Raw genomic sequence first — 9,266 nt, forward strand, 5'->3', positions numbered from 1 at the left:
ACCTACCCATATTTGTCTCAAGTATCATCAAAAAACCCTAACAATATACATATGCATGGTGGTCGCTCAATCCTCACTCCTAGAGGAAGGCTAACTATCTCATAACTGACCTACCGGCCTCACACAACCCACCCATGAAACTTCCACCAACCCTGCAACACTCGTGTATGCTAGCCACACATAATGTTGGACCCTATAGACTTTCGAATACCTGATCCTACCCTAAGCCCTTCATCAAACAAGAATAGGAAATAAGGCCAAACCAAACATTCTCAGGCTATAAGATCTTAAATATGTACGACCTTGATGCATACACTAAGCAACTACAGTAATGATGTCAATTTCATAAAAGGAAAACCCTAGGCTATCAGGCATCATAAAATCAGGAAATTCTATCATGCAATTCTTGAATATCCTTAGCCTAGTACTAACATGTTGTTCTAACGTATCATAATATCAAATATTCGTATGGTATTTTGGGGTCTACTTACTGACTCTAGCTGATTGTACCCTTTGCATCCTCCTTTGATATTTTGAAAAACATTTGAAAATCCTTTCCTTGATTTAAGACTGGATTCACACAAATGTTCCTCTAATTCACTCAAACCAGGGCTTTAATACCAACTTGTAATATCCATAAAAATCAGGCCAAATTTAAACTTTTAAAAACATTTAGAAACCAACAGTTATTACAATTTTGTTTTCGAAACAGTTTTATATCAGAGTAACCCAGAAACATAGTTATAAAATGTGAGGAGCTATACGATCATGCCTTTGCCTTCCCGCTATCATTTGAGGTACCTGAAACAAAAACTAAAACTATAAGCCCAAATCTTAGTGAGTTCTCCCAAAATACCGATACATAACAAATAACACATATACAAATAATAGAATGTAATGGGTCCACAACTTTACAGACTGGATTTACCCCTGGGCTCACAACTCACATATGGCTTGCCACCAAGCCCATAGTACGAGTCTGGTATGCCTTGCCCGACCCTCAGCTCGTATCTGGAATGCTTCTGAGCCCACAATACAAGTCTGGAATGCCTTTCCCGACCCATAACTCGTATCTGGAATGCTCTTGAGTCCTCAGTATGAGTCTGACATACCCTGCCTGACCCTCAGCTCATATCTGGAATACTCCTGAGTCCTCAGTATGAGTCTGGCATGCCCTTCCCGACCCTCAACTCATATCTAGAATACGCTAGGGTTTGTTGGTTATCGCACTGAGCAGTATAACCTCAACCCATCCCACATAACATGTTAGCATATAACATAACTAATGCACATACAAATAATCAGATAGTAACACAGGTAGTCCTACAGATCTACCAAAATGGCAAAGCAACTAGTATGCATAACTAATTCATACTCAACATAACACCAACTACTATGATATCAGATCCAATGGGTTGGCAATGGTGCCTTCGACCCCTTAGTATAGTGAGGATAACTCACCTCACAATTATCAAACTTAAGTGATAAGCTCAAACTCTCGAATCACAGCCCTGAACTCCACCACCTATATTTACCATAAAACCATTCCATAAATTACTAATTTATCAAAATACCCCCATAAGTCAATTTGTCTATCCTTGGTCAAAGTCAAGGTCAATGGTCAAGGTCAACAGTCCATGTTGACCCAACTCGTCGAGTGTAGCTCACTGAATCGTCGAGTCCTTCCAGAACTCGAGAAGTCGTGAAACCCTCCAGTTGAATCGTCGAGTTTTCAAACAACTCGCCGAGTCCATGCGTGTTTACCAGTCAAGAAAACCCTACCTAACTCGTCGAGTCGTCTTATAGACTCGCCGAGTTCATGCGGAACCTTCAACGACTAATCTTCATCGGACTCATCGAGTTGGCCATGCAACTCGTTGAGTCGCTTTAGTCCTTTCTCCATTCAGATGATTTTAAGCCACCCCAAAGCTCTATATTAGATATCTAAGCTCCTAAGGCATACTTCCTATGTAAAGTTGCAAACTTTACATACATAAAGGGTGTTAATGGTCAAAATCAAGCTAAAGAAGAAGTTCTAGGTGGGGAAAAGGCATTATCTTGCTAAAGGATGAATCTTTATGACTAAGAACCAAGATGAGCCTAGATCTGAAGTTGCAACTTCAGATCATGCTCAATACCCGAAACGAATCACCAATCATGCTAAAATGGCCATAATCTAAAGCATGAAGATATATAGATGGAAGTAAGGTTTAAGGTAAGGACTTGTTACATTCAAGTGATGCTAAAATGGAGTAGGGTTTAGATCCTCAACTGTTCCTTGCTCCAAGCTTCTTGATCTTCAAGCTCTTCTCACGAAGATCCACCTTCCAAGCTTAATAACACGCAAATATGGAGAGAAAGCATGATTTAGGTTTTATGAGCTCAAAAGGGGCTGTAAGGGAGGCTAATGGAGGTTAATGACCCTTTATATAGGGTGAAAAAGCTCGGAAATTAGGGTTTCATCCTCCAACTCCAACTCATCGAGTCATGTCCTCCGACTCGTCAAGTTGGTCACTTAAGTCACGTGGCCAAATCCGTTCTTACTCGACAAGTCAAGGCATCCAACTCGTCGAGTCGACCTTTAAAAATAAAAATATAAGATTGTAAAGTTTCTACCTGAGAGTTAGGGTGTTACAATAATAGAATGAATGAGTTGGTAATGTGTGAGGATGGTGTGGAAATGGAAGTGCCGCCTAGGTATTTAAATTGTGAGATAAAGAGTCATATGATGTTAATTATGGTTGTTAGAATTGAACTCGACATTTGTAGAAGTTGCAGATTGAAGTGAAATTTGACTATAATCTGTTGAATGAAAACCCTAATCACTGATCCAATTGACAACACACGATCATGAGAAATTTAAACGAATCTTCTTATAGTTGTGTGCGTAACATCTCATAAATTCCAAATAAGAAAAGTGTCAATAATTTTAGTGGATATATGTTGATTTGTTCTCAATTTATTCTCCCATATTCTACTTTAATTCCACTAGATTATTTATTATAAGACGTCCATCTCAGATATTCCAAATAACAAGAACCACGATAACCAATATCTTTACAATAAGACGTTCATGCTTTTATGAATTTGATTGGCTGGAATTTGTTCTTATTTGTTCTCAACTTAGAAAATGTTCTCATGTGAGCATATATGTATTGTATATTTTCTTGGTTTCCTTCTCGTGCCTATATATAAGTTTGTAGTCCTATTCATGAAATAAAATGAATATCTTAAATAACATGGTGATATATACACCCCATTTCATAAATTGCCTTTTGTAAACATGCCAATATTTTCATATATATATATATATATATATATATATATATATATATATATATAGAGAGAGAGAGAGAGAGAAGAAAAAATCATTTGAGAACTCATAGCTTTCCGAGAACCCGAGAAGTAAAAGTGGAGCGTTAGATAAAAAATATGAAGGGTTAAGATGCATAGTGGCATTTTTGTAAACAAATTGAAAACTAAAGACTTAGGGGTATCTTAGTTAATAAAGACAAGGGTATTATAGGATGCAAAAATATAATTAAATTGTATATTAATCTAATATTGACAAATTAATCGTGCAACAAATCTCTCTCTCTCTCTCTCACTAACTCACGATACGGTGTTCTCCTCCCAAGTACCTTCTTCTCTGGTTCTTCCTTCAACAACCTTCTTCTCTGGTGTTGGATGATTTACACTATTACATCATCTTTGCGTCCTCCGTCAATGATTTGCTCATCGAGTCTTCCTGTTTCCGTCAAAATCAACATCACTGCGTCCCATCCATATCTTGAATTAATCATCAGTCCATATGAGAATGTTTTCAACAATCAATTTGTTTTTTATGGAATATCTCATCCAACCTCCTCCGTCGATGATTCACTTACTGACTCCATCATCGATTAATCAGAACATGACCTCTTCATCGATCTAATTTTGGAATCGATTGCTAGTTAATTACCTAAAACCGACACAGTCAATTTGGACCCAAATTCCACATTCGTTGATTTATCTAGTTAATCAGAAGAGAATGAAGATTGATTCTGGAAGAGTCAAACGAGACTTTGTTTCTCGTTTCCTTTAATGCATATGATTCTGTAAGTTTCATTTTTCAATGGGAAAATGACTTACAACCCCAACTAAGTTTTCAAATCATTTAAAAAATCTCAATAATATCTTGTTTGTTCAAAAAAACTCAACGAACTTAACCTTTATCTAGAAAAATCCAACGAAGTTTCCAACCGTTCAAAAAAATCTCAATCATTTTTTGTCAGTTCAAAATGTTAAATTCATTGAGGTTTTTTGAACAGACAAAACATGATTGAGGTTTTCTGAACGGTTTTAAAACTTTGTTGGTCTTACAAGTCATTTTCCCAATTTGGTGATTTCCATAGAATCGAATAAAAATATAACATAGTTGAGTTTTTTTAGACAAATGTTAAGTTTGTTGGGTTTTTCTGAATAAACAAAACATGATTGAGTTTTTTGAACGGTTTGAAAATTTCATTGGACTCCTAAGTCATTTTCCCTTTTTCAATTGATTCTAGTTAGTTGTTCAGTTGTAAGGAGTTATAATCTTTTGTGTATGATGAATTGAAATAGTTGATATTGCGTATACTAGTTTCTTCATATGTAAATTGTGTATGAAGCTAAAAAGACCAGACCTAATATGTAAATGCAGAAATTCATGTAGTACATATACAATTATTTAAAATGTATGTTGTAGATACCTTCTCTCTTGTCAATTTCAATCTCATAAATTATTAGTAAAGTTCCTCAAAAAGGCTTCACGAAGTAGAGAAGTTTTAAGCGAGGATTTTGATCCAGTAAGTTGTCTCTTCAATTTGATATTCTTAAATCTTCATAAATCCCTGTAGATAAATGGAGAGGAGGTGTCTTCATTACGTATGTAAACTCTGATAAATTTCAAATTCGTTTCTCCTTTACATTTCCCTCCCTCCATAAGCTTGCTGTCATCTTTCAAATAGTTTTCTTTATCATTTTAGAACAAATATTTAGGAATCTCATTGTGCTTTGTATTATCTATTGTTTAATTAATATTACATAGAAAATACACGTGTATGACCTTGACTTCAGAATTTTCTAAATTTTCGCAATTGTTTTATAAAGTTTGATTCTTATTGAATAACATGAGTTAGCTTATTAGTAATTTTAAGTAATCATTTTTCATTCCCTAGTAATTCAAGATAGAAGAGGAAAATGAACATTCAGACTATTAACTTTTTTATCTAATCAAACTTTTCTATGATTGAACCATTAAATGAAAGTTTGATTTCTAATAAACTTGCAATTATTAAGCCTCCATTGTTAATAGCTATTCTTCAAACTTTTTATTTATCTATCTATTATTTATTTAAGATTAATCTTATGACAGCTTGAAATTGCAAAAGCTTATGAGAAAGGAGGAACAACATGCCTTAGTGTCTTAACCGATTCAAAATATTTTCACGTAGATATATAAATGTTTGATTAAACATATAATCATGTTATTATTAATATTTATATTCTGATTATTTTAATATCACAATATAGAAGCTTTGAGAATATAGAGGCAATAAGAAATGTTGGTGTTTAGGTACAATTTTTTTTTTATTAAATCTTTATTTTTGATTTTTTGATAAAGATTATAAAATTTAGCAAACATTTAATGGTAGTAAAAATGCATGAAGTGCCCTCTTTTGTACAAAGAATTTATTATGGATGTATGACATTTTTACTATGCATTTTTGAGTTGGTGAACCATGTTCCATTTTGAGTTGGTGGAGAGCTATATTTAAAATGGACAACGGAAACTACTGAGTTTTAGGATACATAAGTGAATCACATAAGAATTACATGTGATTCACATAAAAATCAAATGTAATTTATATATGAATCACATTTAATTCACATGTAAATCATATATGAATTACATGTTATTCACATGTAATTCACATATGAATTACATGTGATTCACGTATAAATCACAAGTAAATCACATATGAATTATGTCTATATACACAGATGCATTTTGTGTGAGTGTTATTCGTTAATTATTTTTAAAAAATTTTCTTGTGAATTTCACATTTGAATATTAAAGGATACAATCAATGTGAATATCACATTATATAATCACATGTGAATATCACATTATGTAATAACATGTGAATTTTACATGATATAATCACATGTGAATCTTATATGATATATACATATGTATTTTTGTAAATGTGCTTTACATTAAACAATTTTTTTTTTTAATTTTCTCGTAGATTTGGAATAATTTGTAGAAAATATTGAAGACGTGAAAAATGATAAATTGATTAAAATATGGAAATCTTGACATGAAGAAATGATAAAACTTTGAATCTTTGTACTATTTTTTTATATTTTATTTTACATCGAATAAAATACTTGACTTTATATATTAGTAAATAAAAATGTTTTTTTATAATTTACTTATAAATATTATAGTATAAGAAATATGTATACATGAACTTGAAATATATATATATATATATATATATATATATATATATATATATATATATATATATATATATATATTAGTGTTACAGAAATCGGCCGTGGCGACGGATTAATCGCTTGGCGGCCTCGAACTGATTACGATTAAGGTGTTTGGCGAAAATTGGTCAAACTCGGGTTTGGCGGTCCTCGGCGGTCATAGGCGGGAAATATTTAAAAAATTCAAAAAAAATAATTTTCAAATATCACACCAAAATTTTAAAATTTTAAAATTTTAAGCTTTCAAACTTTAAAATATTATACTAAAATTTTAAAAATTTCAAAATTTTAAAATCTAAAATATCCAAATACTTAATTTTTTTAGTAAATATTAATTTTTTAAATAATTTAGGGTTCTCGATTAATCGCCGATTAATCCCCACCGAGTATGATTAATCACTTATCGCCAATTGACCGTCGAGCTACCGCCAAACGACTTTTACAACCTTGATATATATATATATATATATATATATATATATATATATATATATATATATATATATATATATATATATATATATATATATACACACCTGGAATCTTGATTTTTTTGGTTAAAAAATTATAGTTTTTTTTTTCTTTTTAAATATTTAAGTTTTCTGGGTTTACAATTTTTAAAATTTTGTGTTTTTAAAAAATTGAAGATTAAAAAACACAATTTAGAAAAGAAAATCATGTTTTCTGTAAAAAAAAAAAAAACTAAAAAATGTGCATTTTTTAAAAATTTCAAAAATTATTATTTTTTATAAAAAAAATCCAAATTTTTATTTATTATGTTAATTTTAATTTTTTTAACAATATTTGCAATAATACAAAACTTTACATTAAATGAGATTCACAAGATAACGATCATGCCCTTAATAAATTAATTTTGATCTAAACTTCTACCTTTAATTCTCGCATTATCATAAATATATGAGTTCTCAACGGATCTCACCACTATATATATATATATATATATATATATATATATATATATATATATATATATATATATATATATATATATATATATATATATATATATATATATAGACTAGCCGTGCAACCGCGCATTGCGGCGGTCGACGAATAATTTTTTTCCGACAAATAGTTTCTGAACAATGATTAGTGTCAATTCAACGATTGGTTTCTTTAAGAAACATGTAATGTTAAAATTAAGTTAAAATGTATTGCAAGTATCACAATGTGCAATGCAATGGTAGATAAATTGTTTCCTTTTGGCGGCAATTAGGGGATACCTCTTTCATCGTAAGTCGACCCATTTCTGATGGGTTCGGGGAATTGAATTTCAACCCCCTTTGAAAATTAGGTATTTCCTCTATCTGTCTGTAGCTCCTCATCAAGGCTACAATTTTTTTTTTTGGAAACGACAAATATATTAAATGAAGGAAAAGCCTCAACTAGCAAGTGACTAGAAGAGGGCCCCAAGCAACGTACAAAGATAACGATTACAAGCCAATAAAAGGGGACACTAACCAATCATCCCAATTACATATTACCTTTTTACCCCTATGTTTAAGCCAATAAAAAACCATTCTTTTAATACATTCAGTCCCTTGCACCAGCGAGATACCTTCCTTCTGAAATAAACGTTTGTTCCTGAACCGCCATAGACTCCATAACATTTCTTGGCATATGATAGCTAGCCGTTTCCTCCTCTTCGGACAACATCCTAGCTGATCAAGGCTACAATATATAACTACCATTTATAGTACATCAGGTTTTATTTTATCTTGATTTTTATAAGTCAACCATACATGATATCTTATCTACTTCTCATTTATCTTTTGACCTTTGAGAATGATCATAATGAAGACTTTGGTGTTTTTATCAAAATAATCTTCCCGGTCATCGTTAAATCCGAAAAGTAACAAAAAGTTTTTGGGCATCGAATAGTTATCTATTTGTGTGCGTTGAATATATTTCTTTTAAATTAAAAATATTTTGCTTTTTTTTTTCTGTCCGTTTAAAGTAAAACTATTTTATTTAGGTTAAAAATAAAATTATGTTAACTCTTGATTAATCTTTTTTAAATAATTATGATCAAAATTGAAACAAACATTAAACTCGATATGATGTTTTAAATTTAGAATATTTTCGCTTTATTGTAAGATTGAAATGCATATTAAATTTAGTTATGGATAAAAAAAATACAAGATAAAACACAAGTTTAAGATAAAAACAAATGAAGGCTAGGAAACCAGAAAACAAATATACATATAAACTATAAACTATAGTTGTAAATATTGTCATTAAAAGAAAATAAGAACATTGGCTTTCTAGAACAAACACATGAGCATTCCTTGGAAAGCGAATCATCTTGAACATAGGAAACATTGTTTTATAGCAACCATGTAAGCATTACACAACTATTTCGTTTGGCCTCTTAAATAGTCTCCATGTTGCAACCTTTTGTTCAAAATTTATGATAAATAGTACAGAAGAAGCATTAAGGACAACACAATATTATCAAAAAAGCTATATCCAAAACAATTATTGGGAAAAAGGATTAAATATGTGAATCTTTAGAACCGGGAACAAATCAAGGGTATTCATTAATCATGAAAAAAAACCCACCCGGCCCTTCCAGGTTTGATATCACCATTGAATGTCAACTCCTTCACATCATTAATATCTTATATTTGTTTAATCAACAAAACTAAACACCCCTACTTGGTTGATATTAATGCTTCTTAGCCTCGAATGCAACCGTTTTGAAGCTTTGTCGAATCTCA

Source organism: Lactuca serriola, chromosome 9 (genome assembly GCF_051521515.1).
Source record: "Lactuca serriola cultivar US96UC23 chromosome 9, Lser_US96UC23_V15, whole genome shotgun sequence".
Taxonomy (NCBI): Eukaryota; Viridiplantae; Streptophyta; class Magnoliopsida; order Asterales; family Asteraceae; genus Lactuca; species Lactuca serriola.